This window comes from Esox lucius, chromosome 24 (genome assembly GCF_011004845.1).
Source record: "Esox lucius isolate fEsoLuc1 chromosome 24, fEsoLuc1.pri, whole genome shotgun sequence".
Classification (NCBI taxonomy): domain Eukaryota; kingdom Metazoa; phylum Chordata; class Actinopteri; order Esociformes; family Esocidae; genus Esox; species Esox lucius.
Window position 1 is genome coordinate 1192073 of NC_047592.1, and position 21799 is coordinate 1213871.

A 21799-nucleotide genomic window follows, 5' to 3' on the forward strand; every position below is an offset into this window, starting at 1 on the left:
GCTATCAAGCTAGCCACAACGTCACTCTCGTCTTCCGCCATTTAACTCTGTCTCTCAACCGCTCTCACCACTCTGCAGAGATTCGGACTTCATGAAGTCCTACGATCTTTAGTTTTTTTCCCGCCCACTTTAAAAATCAAAGCGTGATTGGTCGATTTGCCCGTCACTCTCTACACCAAAACACATAGCTTGGCCTTCCCTGGGATTCGTGAAGACCTAACCAATGAATGAGCCAGCTAACCAGGCCTTAATAGAGAAAGACGATTCTGATTGGATAACATGTTTTCAAGACATTAACTTGACAGTAAGCTTTAAAACATATATGAGAGAAAATGTATTGTATTAAATTAAATGAGTATTATTTTATTTTTTTGGGTCTTCTCTAAAGGCATAGAAGTCCCTGAAGGTTCCCCACAAGTGAAAATGTTTTGTGTGTTAGGCCTTGTGGATCTTTTGTTTATCAGTGGCCTTTTCACTATCCATTAAGTGTAATTGTTCTTTTTTGTATGCTTTTATTTGTACAGTAATGGTTACAGACTCTCCACCGCCATGCATTCTTATTTTGAGTGTAATTCATTTGCCAAAAAAGAGAAAAAAGCTAATCAAACAAAGCTGAAGATGATTTTTTCTTCAAATTGTCTATGGATACCGCGATAATATCAATACCATGAATTATTTTGGCCACGATAACCGTGTAGTGAAAATCTGATATCGTCACAGCCCTACTTCCAATTGCAGCATCATTACCTTTGGTGTTACCACATACAGTGAGGGAAAAAATATTTGATCCCCTGCTGATTATGTACATTTGCCCACTAAAAAATAAATGATCAGTCTATAATTTTAATGGTAGGTTTATTTGAACAGTGAGAGACAGAATAACCACAGCGTGTAGAGGGTCCTGACGGTGCTTATTATACTACAGGTGATGTTAGTATCTTTCTATTATCTGATTATACTACAGGTGATGTTAGTATCTTTCTATTATCTGATTATACTACAGGTGATGTTAGTATCTTTCTATTATCTGATTATACTACAGGTGATGTTAGTATCTTTCTATTATCTGATTATACTACAGGTGATGTTAGTATCTTTCTATTATCTGATTATACTACAGGTGATGTTAGTATCTTTTACTATTATCTGATTATACTACAGGTGATGTTAGTATCTTTTACTATTATCTGATTATACTACAGGTGATGTTAGTATCTTTTACTATTATCTGATTATACTACAGGGGATGTTAGTATCTTTCTATTATCTGATTATATTACAGGTGATGTTAGTATCTTTCTATTATCTGATTATACTACAGGTGATGTTAGTATCTTTCTATTATCTGATTATACTACAGGTGATGGTTAGTATCTTTCTATTATCTGATTATAATACAGGTGATGTTAGTATCTTTCTATTATCTGATTATATTACAGGTGATGTTAGTATCTTTCTATTATCTGATTATACTGCAGGTGATGGTTAGTATCTTTCTATTATCTGATTATATTACAGGTGATGGTTAGTATCTTTCTATTATCTGATTATATTACAGGTGATGTTAGTATCTTTCTATTATCTGATTATACTACAGGTGATGGTTAGTATCTTTCTATTATCTGATAATACTACAGGTGATGGTTAGTATCTTTCTATTATCTGATTATACTACAGGTGATGGTTAGTATCTTTCTATTATCTGATTATATTACAGGTGATGTTAGTATCTTTCTATTATCTGATTATACTACAGGTGATGGTTAGTATCTTTCTATTATCTGATTATACTACAGGTGATGGTTAGTATCTTTCTATTATCTGATTATAGATAAAGACTATATATTAAGGTTTGGATGTCATTTTATGAACTATAATTTAAAGTGCAAATAGTTCTGACTAAGACTGACAGACTATGTAAGGAAAATTTAAAGTTCACTATATATTGTCTCTCTGTCTTTCTCACTCTATCTCTCTCTGTATGTGCGTCTCTATTTCTCTCTTTACTTAATATTTATTGCCCTGTTCTATTTGGACTTCTGGTTTGATCCTAACTGCATTTCATTGTACTGTACCTGTACTTGTTCAATGACAATGACATTTAATGTAATCCAAATCTAATTCCTGTATCTCTTCCAGCCTCTCTAATCATCAATCCCAACAGATCTCAGTTCTTTAAATCTGAGTCTGTCATTCTGAGTTGTGGATATCAGGGGAACTCTGTGGTATGGAGGGTGATGATGAAGACAACCACAGAGAATCAGAAGCATTGTTCTGAGTGGGGGGACAACTGCAACCTCACCCCCCTGGGGGTCTCTGACAGTGGAATGTACTGGTGTCAGACTTGGTCTGGAGGACAAAGCACTTCTGTCAACATCACAGTACATGGTATGTTAATAATCACCATCTACTAACATCACATAACATGGTATGTTAATAATGACCATCTACTAACATCACAGTGCATGTTATGTTAATAATCACCATCTACTAACATCACAGTACATGGTATGTTAATAATCACCATCTACTAACATCACATAACATGGTATGTTAATAATGACCATCTACTAACATCACAGTGCATGTTATGTTAATAATCACCATCTACTAACATCACAGTACATGGTATGTTAATAATCACCATCTACTAACATCACAGTACATGGTATGTTAATAATCACCATCTACTAACATCACAGTACATGGTATGTTAATAATCACCATCTACTAACATCACAGTACATGGTATGTTAATAATCACCATTTACTAACATCACAGTACATGGAACGTCTGTTAAATACATTCAGGGCCCTGAAGGGCATTTATTAACAGAACACAGACCTCACAGTGGGGTTTCAGGAGGCGTGGGTGTGGGCAGCCTCGTAGTTGCATAAGAACTCTTCTTTCAGTTGAATCAGAATCAGAAAGAATGTTATTGTCAGAAAAGTTTTACAACAAAATAATGATAATGTCCTGGTTCATTATTGCATTATTGGTTTATAGATTTGTCCAGTTGAGGGTTGTGTGTGTATGTGGGGAGGGGTTATAGATTTGTCCAGTTGAGGGTTGTGTGTGTATGTGGGGAGGGGTTATAGATTTGTCCAGTTGAGGGTTGTGTGTGTATGTGGGGAGGAGTTATAGATTTGTCCAGTTGAGGGTTGTGTGTGTATGTGGGGAGGGGTTATAGATTTGTCCAGTTGAGGGTTGTGTGTGTATGTGGGGAGGGGTTATAGTCAGTTTGTGTCTGAATAGTCCATTTCCAGGGTGAGAAGGATCAGCACTAATCTTTGCCACTCACCTCCGTGTCCTGGATGTGTGTAGGTCTTGTAGAGACGGTAGATTGCAGCCAGTCAGCCTCTCTGCTGAGCGGATGATGTGTTGCAGTCTGCCCTTGTCCTTGTCAGTGGCTGCAGCGTACCAGACTGTGATGGAGGAGGTCAGGATGGACTCTATGATGGCAGTGTAGAAATGCACCATCATAGTTTTGGCAGGTTGAACCTTTTCAGCCATCTTCTTTGAAAGCAAGGTGATGTTCAGCTCCTACTTGAGGTCCTGGGTGATGGTCATGTCCAGAACACGAATGGACTCCACAGAGTTGACTGGGGAGACACCCAGGGTGATGTGGGGAAGGGCAGCTGGGTTTCTCCTGAAGTCCACTATCATCTCCACTGTCTTTAGGGCGTTGAGCTCCAAGACACTCGAAAGATTCAAACCCTTTACTGATTGACTTGAAAAAATCAGATTTTAGATTTTTTTAACTTCTCATCACTCGTGGATAGGTTCCAACAGAAACCACCAGTGGCGACGTTAGCCCTGGACGTCCGGGGCTATAGCCCGGATCTTTTATGAATAGCCACGGATCTCAAAATGACCAAAAAAAAGAATAATAAAGAAATATCCCCTGATCTATTCATTTATAATTCCGATCGTGCATTATTACAATGTAGACGTGTAGGCCACTAGCGTGTACATTGACATTTTCCGCGTGTACATTCAAAACCCGGTACTTTCTGTCCCGGGCGGGTCAGGACGGTGGGCAAATCCCCTTAGTATTGTGATCCTAGTGACGCCTCTGTTAACCACACATCTCTGTGTGAAAATGCTATTACTTGCAGGTGTCCAGAAAACCATGAGTTTCACTATATTGGACTCTCACAGATCTATTTGTAATATTTGATGAAATTGTATGAACAAATTATTGTAATCATACTTTTAGTTGCATAGAAAATCAAACAGTGCTTTTCACTCTTCCTGAGCGTCTCCAGCTGTCAGATTTAATGAGTGCTCTCTTCTTTGTTCTCTTCTCCAGAATGTTTCAGCTCTTTACATAAATGTTTAATAGGATTTAGATCAGGAGTCAAACAGGGCTAGTTCAGAACCGTCCAATGTTTTGTTCTTATAAATTTTTCACTCAAAAAAGCAATGCTTTGGATGAACTTAATTGAATTGGGGACAGTGGTTGCACACAACAGGTTTAAGTTTGTTGAACTTAAAAATATATTTTAGGAACAACATGTACACCTTTTGTTGTGAACACAACCAAATCAAGTTCAACCTAATAAAAGCAATAGTGTACTCTTCAATTAGTTATTTAGCATTCAGTCAACTTATTTGTATCATGTTTCTTTTACTTTAAACCATTTTTTTGGAAGTTGATTTGAATATAGGCTGTAATTCAAACAAAAGGCTGGTTCAGAGAATTGAAGCTATTCCATGTAAAAAAAAGTTGCATGTAAAAAAAATTGCCAAGCAACTGAAGATATTGCACAGCGATGTGCAGTGGTGGACTCAGGCTCTCTGAGGGGCAATAATGAAAAGGGCACCAGCTATTTGTGATGCATTTATGGTGAAACAGTTCCAAACTGCACCTTTTTCTTTCCTTTCCATAAAAGCTGAAAATTTGCAGTGGTCTCTTAATTTTAACCCTTCTGTTCCTCTCTCAAAATTCTCCTTTTTGATGTTTTTGGAAAGGAAAGAAAAAGGTGCAGTGGTCTTTTAAATTTTTCCAGTGCTCTATTTATATCCTGTGTTGTATAATAATGTATCATGTTGACATGATCACTGTCTGAATGTCTCCTGTGTTGTATAATAATGTATTATGTTGACATGATCCCTGTCTGAATGTCTCCTGTGTTGTATAATAATGTATTATGTTAACATGATCCCTGTCTGAATGTCTCCTGTGTTGTATAATAATGTATTATATTGACATGATCCCTCTCTGAATGTCTCCTGTGTTGTATAATAATGTATTATATTGACATGATCACTGTCTGAATGTCTCCTATTTGGTATAATAATGTATAATGTTGACATGATCACTGAATGTCTCGTGTGTTGTATAATAATGTATTATGTTGACATGATCACTGAATGTCTCCTGTGTTGTATAATAATGTATTATGTTGACATGATCACTGAATGTCTCCTGTGTTGTATAATAATGTATTATGTTGACATGATCACTGTCTGAATGTCTCCTCTGTTGTAGAATAATGTATAATGTTGACATGATCACTGTCTGAATGCCTCCTGTGTTATATAATAATGTATCATGTTGACATGATCACTGTCTGAATGTCTCCTGTGTTGTATAATAATGTATTATGTTGACATGATCACTGTCTGAATGTCTCCTGTGTTGTATAATAATGTATTATATTGACATGATCCCTCTCTGAATGTCTCCTGTGTTGTATAATAATGTATCATGTTGACATGATCACTGTCTGAATGTCTCCTGTGTTGTATAATAATGTATTATGTTGACATGATCCCTGTCTGAATGTCTCCTGTGTTGTATAATAATGTATTATGTTGACATGATCCCTGTCTGAATGTCTCCTGTGTTGTATAATAATGTATTATATTGACATGATCCCTCTCTGAATGTCTCCTGTGTTGTATAATAATGTATTATATTGACATGATCACTGTCTGAATGTCTCCTATTTGGTAAAATAATGTATAATGTTGACATGATCACTGAATGTCTCGTGTGTTGTATAATAATGTATTATGTTGACATGATCACTGAATGTCTCCTGTGTTGTATAATAATGTATTATGTTGACATGATCACTGAATGTCTCCTGTGTTGTATAATAATGTATTATGTTGACATGATCACTGTCTGAATGTCTCCTCTGTTGTAGAATAATGTATAATGTTGACATGATCACTGTCTGAATGCCTCCTGTGTTATATAATAATGTATCATGTTGACATGATCACTGTCTGAATGTCTCCTGTGTTGTATAATAATGTATTATGTTGACATGATCACTGTCTGAATGTCTCCTGTGTTGTATAATAATGTATTATATTGACATGATCCCTCTCTGAATGTCTCCTGTGTTGTATAATAATGTATTATATTGACATGATCACTGTCTGAATGTCTCCTGTGTTGTATAATAATGTATAATGTTGACATGATCACTGAATGTCTCCTGTGTTGTATAATAATGTATTATGTTGACATGATCACTGAATGTCTCCTGTGTTGTATAATAATGTATTATGTTGACATGATCACTGTCTGAATGTCTCCTGTGTTGTATAATAATGTATTATGTTGACATGATCACTGTCTGAATGTCTCCTGTGTTGTATAATAATGTATTATGTTGACATGATCACTGTCTGAATGTCTGTGTTATACAGGTGGTCTTGTGATCCTGGAGAGCCCCACACTTCCTGTGACTGTGGGAAGTCCTTTTACTCTGAGATGTAAATACAGAGAGTCCAATACCACAAAGAAATCATTCCCATGCATGACAGCTGGTTTCTACAAACATGGATCTCTCATCTTTAATGGGACTACAGGAGAGATGACCAGCCATACTGTATCCTGGTCAGATGATGGACTCTGGATGTGTAGATGTGGAAACTATGGACAATCACCTGAGAGCAGGATGACTGTGGCAGGTGAGAATATGAACTAGGAGAATCAGATAGATGGATGACTGTGACAGGTGAGAATATGAACTAGGAGAATCACCAGATAGATGGATGACTGTGACAGGTGAGAATATGAACTAGGAGAATCACCAGACAGATGGATGACTGTGACAGGTGAGAATATGAACTAGGAGAATCACCAGATAGATGGATGACTGTGACAGGTGAGAATATGAACTAGGAGAATCACCAGATAGATGGATGACTGTGACAGGTGAGAATATGAACTAGGAGAATCACCAGATAGATGGATGACTGTGACAGGTGAGAATATGAACTAGGAGAATCACCAGATAGATGGATGACTGTGACAGGTGAGAATATGAACTAGGAGAATCACCAGATAGATGGATGACTGTGACAGGTGAGAATATGAACTAGGAGAATCACCAGGTAGAGGGATGACTGTGACAGGTGAGAATATGAACTAGGAGAATCACCAGATAGATGGATGACTGTGACAGGTGAGAATATGAACTAGGAGAATCACCAGGTAGAGGGATGACTGTAACAATTGGAGTCATGTTATTGTTTCCCCAGCCTCATCTCTAACCCCGTCTCCACCAGCCTCATTTCCCTCTCAGTCTCCATCTCCACCTCTCCCAGGGGTGCCCATGTCTCTGTCCAGACTGTTGTGTAGTCTACTGGTGGTGTCTCCATACCTGATGGTGACCACTGTCCTACTGGTTAAACACAGCAGGAACTGGAGCAGAGCTAAAGGTGAGAGTTCTATCATCCACATTAGTGTTTACTGTTTGTTCAGAACTACAACCCTGTTTCCAAAATAGGTTTTGACACTGCGTAAAATGCTAATGAAAACAGACTGCAATGATCTGCAAATCATTTATCCCTGTATTTTATTGAAAATAGAACATAGACAACATTTCAAAGGTTGAGAAAGTGAGAAATTGTGTTGTTTTTTGGAAAAACGCCAGCATCAAGTTTCCTCTGTTGTTTCACCTCTTCTTATAACAATACTGTAAGTGTTTGGGAACTGAGGAGACCAATTGCTGTAGTTTTGAAAGTGAAATGTTTTCCCATTCTTGCTTGATATAGGATTTCAGGTGCTTAACAGTTCGGGGTCTCCTTTGTTTAATCAATCAATCAAATGTATTTATAAAGCCCTTTTTACAACAGCAGTTGTCACAAAGTGTTTTTACAGAGACACCCAGCCTTAAACCCCAAGGAGCAAACAACAGTAGTGTTGAATTTCAGTGGCTAGGAAAAACTCCCTAAGAAGGCAGAATTTTAGGAAGAAACCTAGAAAGGACCCAGGCTCAGAGGGGTGACCAGTGACAGACGTGCAAGTCACCCATCCCGTGTGCACTAATTGAACTGTGCGCTGATAACATGCTGGATGATCCATCCCCTCTTTAGCCCAGAGGATGCAGTGTCCATGATAATTAAGGTTTCCACTTGGCCTCTGTCCATCTTAAATGAACTCGGCCCAAAGAAGGCAGCAGTGTTTCTGGATGTTGTTTATATATAGTTTCTTCTCTGCATGGTAGTGCGACGTACAGTGTTCACAGACAATGGTTTTCAGAAGTGTACCTAAGCCCATGTAGGAATTTCCACTACAGAATCCTGTCTGTTTTTAATGCAGTGCCACTTGAGAACCCGAAGATCACGGCCTTCCAATAATGGTTTTCAGCCTTGTCCTTTGTGTACAGAGATTTCTTTGTTGCACTATATGCAACAAAGAAATATATAAACTGTTGCACTATATGCCTACAAAGTCTTTCACAAAGAAGTGAACCCCTCCCCATCTTTACTTCTGAAAGACTCACCTTCTTTGGGATGCTCTTTTTATACTCAATCATGTTACTGACCTGTTGCCAATTAAACTAATTACTTGTGAGATGTTACCCCTGGATTTTATTTGCACTTTTGCATTACAGTCTTTTGTAGCCCATGTTCAAGCTTTTTTGAAACATGATGCTGGCATAAAATTCAAAGTGGGCATATATTTTTCAATAAACAATAAATGTTCTCTGTTTCAACATTTTCTATGTTGTCTTTGTACTATTTTCTATTGAATATAAGGTTTAAATAATTTGCACATCATTGCATTATGTTTTTCTTTACATTTTACACAGCATCACAACTTTTTTGGAAACCGGTTTGGGTTTGGAAACACTTACCCTCATTTCTTCAGTTTTACTCCTTTCTACATTGTATAATAGTAGTGAAGACATCAAAGCTATGAAATAACACATGGAATCTTGTAGCAACCAAAAATTATTAAACAGATCAAAGTACAGCACATTTATATTGTAGATTCTTGAAAGTAGCCACACTCATTATGTTGGTAACCGAGTTCATTATCCGAGCGAAATAGCTCCTCTGGTTATTTAGCCAAAGCTCTGAGTTATAAGTATGTAAAAAAAGACACATTTCAAGATTCTTTGCTCAACATGCTGCATCTAAAGTCTCTGGAAAAGTGCTTAGTATGTTACCCCCATCATGGAAAACATTGAGGCGTTCATGACAGTGTTTAACGCACAGACCAAGATGGTTCAATGTATATTAGATCTGTATATGTTCTTTATAAATGAGGAGTCTATGTTAAAGATGTTTCCATGTACTACAGCTCAATTTCATGCAGATAAGAGCTTTGATGATGTCATCGCAGAAAGAGGAGTCTGACTGAAGTGAGAGAACCTCTGACACATTCACACATCCCTTCAACTGTTTCTGCATTCTGATTGTATTATGACTGTATGAATGTATGTTTTGTTAAATGTGTCTCACTAAGTCACGCTCTGTCCACCTCAGCAATGTGTGATTGACCATTAAGCTTGGGGGTTGTCGTGGTAGAGTGTCCTATGGGACAATAGTTTGGATACCCTGGGAAAAATTGTGACATTTTGGCGTTGCTTTTGAAAATATGACTGATCATGCATGGTTTAAATAAACTGTCTTTTATTTAAAGATAGTGATCATATGAAGCCATTTATTATCACATAGTTGTTTGGCGGAAAAGGGTCCTCAGTCGGAAAAGGGTGGCTTGCCTACTTCAGGTTGGTGGAGAGTGCCTGCCTCAAGTGGAGGAGTTTAAGTATCTAAGGGTCTTGTTCACGAGTGAGGGAAAGATGGAACGGGAGATTGACAGACGGATCGGTGCCGCTTCTGCAGTAATGCGGTCGATGTATCGGTCTGTCATGGTGAAGAAAGAGCTCCGGAACGCCTTCCTATAACTATAGACATGTATCAAATCTCCCTTTTATAGCCAAGATCATTGAGAAGGTTGTCTTCAATCAACTCAGCAATTTTGTGAACTCAAGCGGTCTCTTTCATTCAGGCTTCTGACCTCACCACAGGACTGAAACGGCCTTGATAAAAGTTTTAAATGATATATGGCTGAATACTGATTCAGATAAAATAACAGTTCTGGTTCTATTATATCTCAGAGCAGCATTTCACACTGTAGATCACAGAACACTTATAGATAGGTTGTAAAATGGGGTAGGACTATCCGGGACAGTCCTTAATTGGTTCAGATCATACCTAGATGGCCGGAGTTAATTTGTCACCATCATGAATCTGATAGGGTGGCAATGACATGCGGAGTTCCCCAGGGATTGATTCTCGGACCCTTGGTTTGATCTCTGTATGCTACATCTGGGCCAAATTCTACAGAACAATAACATTAACTACCACAGCTATGCCGACGATACCCAAATATTTTTGGCTCTCAAACCCTACGACAACAGCTCAATAGACTCTCTGTGTCATTGTATAGAGCACATAAATACCTGGATAAACCAAAATTGTCTACAATTAAACCAAGATAAAACCAAGAGATTATTGTGTCTGGCAACAAAAATAAAATAACAAGTATTAGAAAAGAGCTGGATTCTCTGGCCCTAAAACCCAGGGATCAAGTGCGTAATCTTGGTGTTCTGAGAGACCACATTTAACAGTCATATCAAAGCGTTCACCAAAACAGCATTCTATCATCTTAAAAATATAGCCAGAATCAAAGGCTTGGTGTCCCAAAAAGACCAAGAGAACCTCATCCGTGCTTTTATCTCTAGTAGGGTTGACTACTGTAATGGCCTCTTAACTGGACTCCCGAAAAAGACTGTAAAACAGCTGCAGCTCATTCAGAATGCTGCTGCTAGAATGTTAACCAGGACCAAGAGAACAGAGCACATCACTCCGATTCTTAAATCTTTGCACTGGCTTTCAGTCAGTTATAGAATAGATTTTAAAGTGGTGCATTTAGTTTATAAATCTCTGAATGATTTAGACCCCTAATACATTTCTGATATGTTTGAAGAGTATAAAGAGTCCAAACTAATCATGGAGAAGCTGTGTTTAGTAGTTATGCTGTACACAACTGGAATAAACTACCAGAAGATCTTAGACGTACCCCAAACGTATCCATTTTTAAATCTGGGTTAAAAACACTTCTCTTTTCACATGCCTATGACTGAGCACTTACACTTAACTGTTTATCCTTACAGCTTTTATAGCTTCCTATGTTTTTATCCTGTTTTTAATGTACTTCTATTTTCTCATTCTATGTTTTATTATTATGATGTTATTTTTATTATTGTATGATTTTATTTATATGTTTTTATGCAATTGTATTGTTAAAAAAGAAAATCTTTGTAAAGCACATTGAATTGCTTCTATGGTTGAATTGTGCTATATAAATAAACTTGCTTGCTTGAATGTTTGGCCTTGTTACAGACACACAAGGTGACACACAAGTGAAAATGGCAATTAAAGGTTAATTTCCCACACCTGTGGCTTTTTTTAATTGCAATTAGTGACTGTGTATAAACAGTCAATGAGTTTGTTAGCTCCCACGTGGATGCAATGAGCAGGCTAGATACTGAGCCATAGGGAGCAGAAAAGAACTGTCAAAAGACCTGCATAACAAGGTAATGGAACTTCATAAAGATGGAAAGGATATAAAAAGATATCCAAAGCATTGCAAATGCCAATCAGTACTGTTCAATCACTTATTAAGAAGTGGAAAATTCATGGATCTCTTGATACCAAGGTAGAACAAAGAAGATTTCAGCCAAAACTGCCTGAAGACTTTTTTGGGATACAAAGAAACGCACAGGTAACCTCAGGAGAAATACAAGCTGCTCTGGAAAAAGACGGTGTGGTTTTTTCAAGGACAACAATACGATGATACTTGAACAAAAATGAGCTGTATGGTCGAGTTACCAGAAAGAAGCATTTACCATGACAATGCCACAAAAAAGATTGGTAACAATATACCCAACAACACCTTGACACATCTCATGGCTTCTGGTCCACTTTAATTTGGAGTGACCAGACCAAAATAGAGCTTTATGGTCACAACCATAAGTGCTCGGTTTGGAGAGGGGTCAACAAGGTCTATAGTGAAAACAATACCATCCCCACTTTGAAGCATGGTGGTGGCTCACTGATGTTTTGGGGGGGGTGAATCTTGTTAAAATTGATGGCAAGATGAATGCAGCATGTTATCAAAAAATACTGGAAGACAATTTGCATTCTTCTGCATGAAATCTGTGCATGGGACACTCTTGGACTTTCCAGCACGACAATGACCCTAAACACAAGGCCAAGTTGACCCTCCAGTGGTTACAGCAGAAAAAGGGGAAGGTTCTGGAGTGGCCATCACAGTCTCCTGACATTAATATCATCAAGCCACTCTGGGGAGATCTCAAACGTGTGGTTCACTCAAAGGCGACCAAAGACTTGGCATGACCTGGAGGCATTTTTCCAAAACGAACGGGCAGGGGTTATTTCATTTTTTCTTGGTTGCCATGTTTTGTTTTATGATTGTGTCATTCTGTTATGACCTTCAGTTGAATATAAATCCCATAAGAAATAAAATGTTTTCCTGCTCACTCGTGTTTTTTCTATACAAATGGTACGTATATTACCAATACTCTAAGGGTATGCAAACTTTTGAGCACAACTGTATAATGTAAATGCATTGTTCTAGGGAGACAAGCCTATCTTGTACAGTGGATATAAAAAGTCTAAACACACACTGTTAAAATGGTAGGTTCTTGTGATTTATAAGAATGAGACAAAGATAAATTCAGTCAGAACTTTTTCCAGCTTTATTGTGACCTATAACGTGAACAATTCAATTGAAACACAATCTTTAAGGGGGAAAAAATTTAAAACCCACAATAACCTGGTCGCATAAGTGTGCACACCCTTAAACTAATATTTTGATTTTATTACAGCATTCAGTCTTTTTGGGTAGGAGTCTATTAGCATGGCACATCTTGACATGGAAATGTTTGCGCACTCTTCTTTGCAAAAGTGCTCCAAATCTGTCAGACTGCGAGGACATCTACTGTGCACAGCCCTCTTCAGATCACCCCATAGATGTTCAATTGGATTCAGGTCTGGGCTCTGGCTGGGCAATTCCAAAACGTTAATCTTCTTCTGGTGAGGCCATGCTTTTGTGGATTTGGATGTGTGCTTTGGGTCGTTGTCGTGCTGAAAGGTGAACTTCCTCTTCATCTTCCTCTTTCTAATGGACACCTGAAGGTTTTGTGCCAAAATTGCCTGGTATTTGGAACTGTTCAAAATTCCATCCACCCTAACTAAGGCCCCGGTTCCAGCTGAAGAAAAACAGCCCCAAAGCATGATGCTGCCACCACCATGCTTCACTGTGGGTATGGTGTTTCTTTGGGTGATGTGCAGTGTTGCTTTTGCACCAAACATACCTTTTGGAATTATGGACAAAAAGTTCAACCTTGGTTTCATCAGACCATAACACATTTTCTTGCGTGCTTTTGGAGGACTTGATGTTTGTTTTTGCAAGCTTCAGCCAGGCTTGGAGGGTTTTTTTGTAAGAAAAGGCTTCCATCTTGCCACCCTACCCCATAGCCCATTCATATTAAGAATATGGGAGATTCTTGTCACATGCAGCACACAGCCAGTACTTGCCAAAAATTCCTACAGTTCCTTTAATGTTGCTGTAGGCCTCTTGGAAGCCTCCCTGACCAGTTTTCTTCTTGTCTTTTCATCAATTTTGGAGGGACCTCCAGTTCTTGGTAAAGTCTCTGTTGTGCCAAAAAATTTTCACTGTGTTCCATGGTATATTTGGAAATGATTTTGTACCCTTCTCTTGACTGATATCTTTCAACAATAAGATCCCTCTGATTCTTTGGAAGCTCTCTGCAGACCATGGCTTTTGCTCTGAGATGAAACTAAGAACATTTCAGGAAAATGCTACTGGAACACCTGAACTTTGTGATTAATCAGAGTCACTTTAAATGATGGCAGGTGTGTAGTGACGTCTATTTAACATGAGTTTGAATGTGATTGATTTATTCTGAACACAGCCACATCCCCAGTTATGAGAGGGTGTGCACACTTATGCAACCAGGTTTTTATTTTTCATTTTTCCCCCTTGAGGATTTCCCTTTGTTTTTCAATTGAATTGTTCACATTATAGGTCACATTAAAAGTGGAGAAAGTTCTGACATGATTTATCTTTGTCTCATTCTTTTACATTACAATAACCGGGCATTTAAACAGGGGTGTGTAGACTGTGTAGACACAGGGGTGTGTGAGAACAACCATTTTATGATGAGATGATGTATGGAACATTTATGAAGACAACTATAATGCAATTCCAATAAATAACGGAATGTATCTGATATGAGGTAATCTCCACTGGTTGCTATGTGTCTGTTCTTAAATATTGTGTACATTACAGCCCACTTCATCATTACGAACTAGCTTGAAATGTGTTATTAGATTCTATACACTAGGAATCCTTCTCTCCCAGTTAATGCAAAGCAGACATCCTTGACATGTTATTGTGGTACTAAAACTGTCCTGCCTCTCTGTTTCTTTGTTGGTTCTGAGCAAAGTGCAACCACTAGTACAGCTAGAACGACCCAAATCTGTTAACTAATAAATAAAAGCATCTACCCTACAACCCAGATAATCCTTATTTCAGTATCTCCGCCTTGACTCAACCGGGTACGTTATTATTTTTCTACTGATCCTACAACCCTAAACAATCACTGAAGAAAAGGGCTTCTGTAACTGAATGATGAGTTTCTGAGTTCACACACACCACCATGGTGTTAGTTTGGCTGTCATGGGAACATACTTGTTAATCTTACCCTGCTCTCCACTCTGCTGAAAAGAAACAGAACTCTCTCTCATTTCCGTTTTCACACATCTCCTTTTCTGTAGGCTTTCAGCCATAAACACTATTAATAACATTTGCGTAAGAGAGGTGTGAAGTTTCCACAGCAAACTGACAACCTTTTGTGATGGCAATTTCTAAATTCCAAATAGTTCTATGAAAATGGTAGGTAAGACAGGAGAAATCAATTGCGCAATAAACGGTTTTAATCTTGCTTGCAAGGAGAAAGTATACAGGTTACAAAGTAACGGTGGATAGTTTCTAAATAAAAACATCATTTCGACAGTATTTATTACATAGGAAAAAGGGGTGTGGTAAGATGCTGCCATCTGTTTCATGTCAATCAAACACCTTTCCCTTTGTTCTATCACACAAGTCAAATGCTATCTTCCCCCACCTTATCCTTCCTGCCATAATGTTTACTGTAGTGTTTACCCAAAGGGGCAAACTGGCCTTACTGCCCCCTGTTGTATCTTCTCCTATCTTGTCCTAAAACCCATTGATCTCCATCTGGACAGACAATAGATGTCCCCTATGCAAATACCAGGTCCCACACATTCCTGTACCTATCTTAACAGTGGGACTCACTCCTTTATACAGTCAGAATACATTGTATAAGAAATTTCCACAACACTTTTTATAATGGGATACACTAAATAGAGTAAACAATATGAAAATATACCTTCATTTTATGTTGAGATAAGGTTGAGGGCTTAACTAATAATAGAGTTAGCTAACAAAGCCAAATAATAAAAGTTTAGCTGCAACTCTCTCCACCTCAGTCAGCATTTACTATAAGGCATTTCAACAAATTATTTTAGGTTCCAGATTAATGTATTTGTTCAACTAATTCAAAGATTCAAACACCTGAAAGCAGACAAACAAAAAAGCAGACAAACATTTGATGCAACATGTTTCAAAACCTTTTCACAACCAGGTCCAAACAGACAAAGATTTCTACAACCATACCAACTCAACCTGGACCATCCTATTCTAAATGAATGAGCAGAATCAAATTCAGTCAACATGCATTTTTAAACTTCTTTTGGGGTCAAGCTGGGCTTATTATGGGAAGGGAGGGGTGATGGGGACTCAGGGAGGAAGGGGTCTGGTTTTTGGGGATCTCAGGGTAAAGAGGGGTGATGGGTAGGTTTGGGTGTAAGATCTTGTCTCTAAAGTGAAGCCGTTTTTCAAAGATGCCCATCTCAGGGAGGTTGGAGGGGTTTATGAAGTTGCCCTGGATGTTTAGGATATACAGTAGTTTAATGACTAGCATTTTAAATTTAAAGTGAGTGAATAGTGAAGGCATAAGAAAAAGAACAATAATGGTTTGATACTGAGCGATACACCTGTGGTGGCCCTGACTTATGAAATAGGCCGTAGAATGGAAGATAGAAAAGTGGAAAACTATGTTCCAGAAATATTTGATGCACCAGAGCATTTCCTCATTTTGTGTAGAACTCAAGTGTCATCCTTTATGGTGCTTTACCAGCTCAACTCTACTCGCCTCGCCTCTACTCGCTTTGGGAGCTTTTCCACCGAATAGTACCAGCTCGACTCAGCTCTACACGCCCAGCTTCGATTAGTTTTCCACTGCAGATAGTACCCTGTACCCGCCCATAGTTACATCACAGGAAAGCTGCCATGACTCCACCTCCAACGCAACAATAATGGAGGATATCATCCAACTACACCTGATACCGGCGAAAAGCCAGCATTTGCCAACTGACGTTTAATTATAATTTTTGGAAATAGATGCTGCCAAAAAACAGGTTTCCAAGCATTTTTTACCGTTTTAATCATGTCAAGGTACAATGACAACTCACAACGTTAAGCAAAGCAGACTATCCATCACATCAAATACTTGTTCTCCCCAATACTTGTTTCTTTAGCAACCTCTAATAAAATAAGAAACACTCAATTTGAAACTACTTACAACTTCTACATTTGACCCAATAGAATTCTAGAATGCTGCTGTTGATTACTGAGAATTCTCAAAATAAATAATATTTTCTCACACATTTCAAATAAACAGACATAGCACAAAAACCAAGAACCAATTACAAGTTAACTTTGTTTTAAATTGACACCACGTTCATGCAACTTGGAATAGTAACATGTGTTTTCTCCCATTAACAATCAATAGAAAGTACAGAGTGTCCACTGTGATGGCAATTCCATCGATCTACACTCTTAAAGGAGGAAGAACAGAGACAAAATTCTCTTGGCACAATTTAACCATTTTCATTACTATTTGCAAATAAGAGAGACGCGTCAAACGCTAACAAACAATCATCCGAGGAGTCTCTAACTTAATACATGAACAGTTCGTATTTATAGAGGAAAAAGGGGTGTGGTAAGTTGCTGCCCATCTGTCTCGTCAATAAACACATTCCCCTTGTTCCATCACATATCCAGGGCTTCAAACAAAGGGACAGGCTGTCTTCCCTCACATGGGTAATCTTCTCAACTCCTGAGGAGTCACAATGTGTGAACAAACAACAGATAGACACTAAAGAGTTATACAGAGTTACTGATTTACGAGTAACCCTCTAATTCGCTGGTGCCGGTCAAGGATGCCCCCTAGGCAAATACCAGATCCCTCTCTAACTACATTCCTTTTCTCATCCAAACATGGGGGCTCAGTACCTTTAACTAGTAATACATTTATACATGTACAGAACCAAGTATACATCTGTTCAAGAATTTCCACAACACCACGTTGTTTTTAATAATAAACCTTGAAACTACATGAATTGTCTGTCTTATTTCATCTTTTTAAAGGTCTTAAAAAGTATTTATTAAGTTTGGTTAGCATTGTGAAGAGGTGATGCAAAAAATAATGTGTGGTTTGTGAACGCATTTTGGCTCTGGTCGCAAAGTAGGGAGGAACCACGATTTCATTCAGAATGTTGGATGTCAGCAAGACACTTGTGACGGTTGGTTGTTTGTGAGGTAGATTAGTGGTGGGCATTCTGAATCACTACACTGCACTGAATCATTCAGTTCAGTTAATTTAAAAGATTCAGGTCTTTTGAATCACTGATTCAGTTAATGAATCTTTCTGTCCAAATACTTAATTCCATTTGTGACCATGATGTGACCTTATCAATCAAATCAAATGTATTTATAAAGCCCTTTTGACATCAGCAGAAGGCCAGCAGGCCAGCAGGCCAGCAGAGTGGCAGACACTATATATAGAATGGCAGACAATTGTTACCCATGTGTCCATAGCCAACTACCCAAGTGCAAATACTCAAACTAATCACACCCCAATACTATTTGCATCGATCAATATTTACTTTGACTATTACATGGTAAACACCCTATTATTTAGTGAGGTAATGACTTCATTAATCTGTAAGTTTCAGGTTTATTACTACAGCCTGTTATGCATGTCACTAATACAAAAAACAACCAGAATACTTAGTTGTAGTTCTACTTGTTGTAAGATATTTTTTGCATGATGCACATAAGCACTATATTCACACTTTGGCCTTGGCCGCTGTAGATGCATTGATTGTATAAGTTAGTGAACTGTTGTAAGCTGTTGTAACCAATGTAGATGTGTTGATTGTATAAGTTAGTGAACTGTTGTAAGCTGTTGTAACCAATGTAGATGTATTGATTGTATAAGTTAGTGAACTGTTGTAAGCTGTTGTAACCAATGAAACAAAATATTAATTGTTTGTAATATGAGCTAAAATGGAAGGTGCAAGTAGGTGAATAGAAAACCCTGATCAAGCGGTTGCCGGGGAGAGAAAGATTTAGTATGTCTGTCTTTTGAGAAACAGGTCACAGGTCAGAGACACACACACATAGTCGGACAGACAACACAGAAACCACAAGGGGGGCAAGGGGGTACTTGTAGTTATCCTATAAGGAATAGAACTGGGATTGGGCCAATGGCACACTTGCTTTGTAACTTAACGCCTCTATCTTTTGGGCGTAGTGGAAGTATAAAATGATGTTTTGACTGTTGATCCTTAGACATTGTGCGGCGACCCTTGTCTCCAAAAGCTTTTGTAATAAACGGAATATGCGGTACGGTAATTGACCTGACTCCTGGTGTTTTATTCTCCTTTCCAACCAACCAACTTGGGGAAGTGTTCGACTTCAACACCGGCTAACACAAAACATGCATATCTGTGCTGAGACTTGGAATTATTAATCACATATGTCAGAAGAACCAATGTATAATGTCAAATTCAGGTCATCAAATGCACCTTTGAAACGTAGATAATATGTATTTAAATTCCCTAATGTCCCCATCTAACATAAGCTAGCTAACATCATTGGACAAATCTGTTAGTACAGTCTAAAATCCATCCCTTAGCCCTATATTTGGTGGTTAAAAACTTAATATAGATATATGGTAACACAGCAGAGCATTTCAGTTAACTGCAGGACATTTTGCCAGAGCATATTCAGCTATAGCCAGTTAGAGCTACCTACTGGTTAGCAAAATTACTCTATGCGTTCATCATTGCTGGCAAAAGTTTGCTAAAATACTTGGCTAACGTCTATCATTTGCAAAATTAGCTGGGTATAGCTAACCATAGAAGTTTGCACATTGGATCATTTTAGTTTAATTATACAAAGGTCAAGAAAACACAGTGTTGTTGAAAAGGTTATATTTAGTTTTTAATGTATCATACATTTTTTAAACAAATGCTCCTTTGGCATCTGCAACCGTTGAGGCACTTAGCTAGCAACTTTCGTATTTTTTTAAACTTGATTTTCATTGAACAAGTACAAGTAAAGTACAATGAAATGCCGTAAAATCCATGCCCTTCACGAGGATCAAACTCCCAACCTTGAGATTATAAGACTGACACCCTTCCTACTGCACAAATTAATCTGCTGCCAGGGTTGAATGACCAGAATCCTTCGGCGTCTGCTGTCGTTGATGTACGTAATTATCCGTCACGTATTAGATCATATATTTTGGAAGGGTTATCGCTTGTCGTTCATATAAAGTACACGTAGCACCTCTATTGTTCCTACATAACTACCCATTCTGACAACGTACTTACGTACATTACGTACATACTTGTTACGTGGGAAATACCCAGTAAGTAACAGTCTGTAATTTGAAGGGTTACCCAATCACCTGATCTCAACCCAATCGAGCACTTGTTAAAGACAATACTTAAAGGAACCGTATGTAGGATTGTGGCCAAAACTGGTACTGCAATCACTTTAAAAATACTGTAGAGCGGTGTATCCCCTCCCCCTCCCCCCTGACTGGAGGTTGCCAGACAAGCTGCAGGATTCAGCAGAAACGTAGGCTGCTTCTACGAGCTTCCAATGGCAAGTGACGACGAGTCGTACACAGTACGTTTTCTTTCTGTTAATTATGTTTATGCTTAATTAACAGAAAAAGAGATATTTTGCGAAGTAATTATGTATTGCAAAAATGTACTAATTGTCATTAGTCAAATATAATTGTAAAGATGTATGCTCGTATGTGACAGTACATTGTTAGAACAGTAGCTGTTAGTCTAACTTGTAACGTTAGGTATCTGTCATTAACGTAAGTACAAGCACAATAAGCCTATGTCACTATGTGTAACCGATATCAAAGATACAGCTATTCATTTAGCTGACGCTGTAAGTGGAAGCGGCCAGCTGTATTTTTTTTACTTACCCTGCAGCACACGTCCATAACGCTAAAATATGTGATGTGAAAGTTTACATGACATACTACTATTTTTGCCTGTAGAACTTGCATGAAAAACAAGTAGGCTACAAAACGTTCCAAGTCGGGCAAATGTTTTTAACATCATAGGCTACACTGTGCTTTTCATTAGTGTTATGGACATTAGAAAAAGTTATTTTACCTTGGAATTGCGCCTAGTGCTTCCAAACCAACAATATCATAGTGCATAGCCCAAAAGGTAGAGAATGTTTATTTTGAGTTAGCACATGTACTGCTCTCACTTGTTTCAGCCTGATTCAGACAAGTAAAAAAGTTTTTGTCATAAGTAGGCTAACAAATAACCAAAACATTTGCCACAGCAAGTATAACGCGGGACAAATTCAATATCACCAATGGCTAACGCAGGGTTGTTTTCAGTCCCATCAGAAAATATTTAGTGTAACTAAATAACATTAGCAATGGTCATAACAGGTCAACTTGCAGCATGAGTAACTTAGTCCACAATATACGCGAAGAACGAATGAGGAATCATTTTTTACGAGGTAAAGTTAGGCTTCTGTCTCAATTACGTTTCAAATTGCCATAATGGGCGTGCTAATGTTGTTTTCCTCGTCCATATGAGCTAAAGTAACGTTACTTTGCACGAACATGCATAATTTTGTTCAACTGTCATGAATATATGAAATGTCCATTGACATCAAGTACAAGTTAGTCAAACATAGATGAATCTTACCTGCCCAGGAGAAAATGAGTAACGTTGGCGTCTGTCTTCAAATTCTTCTCCGTTTTCAGCCGTCTCCATCTTTCAAAGGCATCTCCTATACAAATTCTTGTTTTATTTCGGACTTTGTCACAATGTATTTCGGAATTATAACGAGGTCTTTTAGATTTCGTAACGTTAGACATTATTTATCCGACTAGAGTTAGGGTAGGTTAGAGCAGAGCTGGCAACCCGGACCCGGAAACACTACTGACTTCGTGATTGGTGGAGGATGGCGCATCAGGCCAAAACACAACATGACAACATCAACATCAG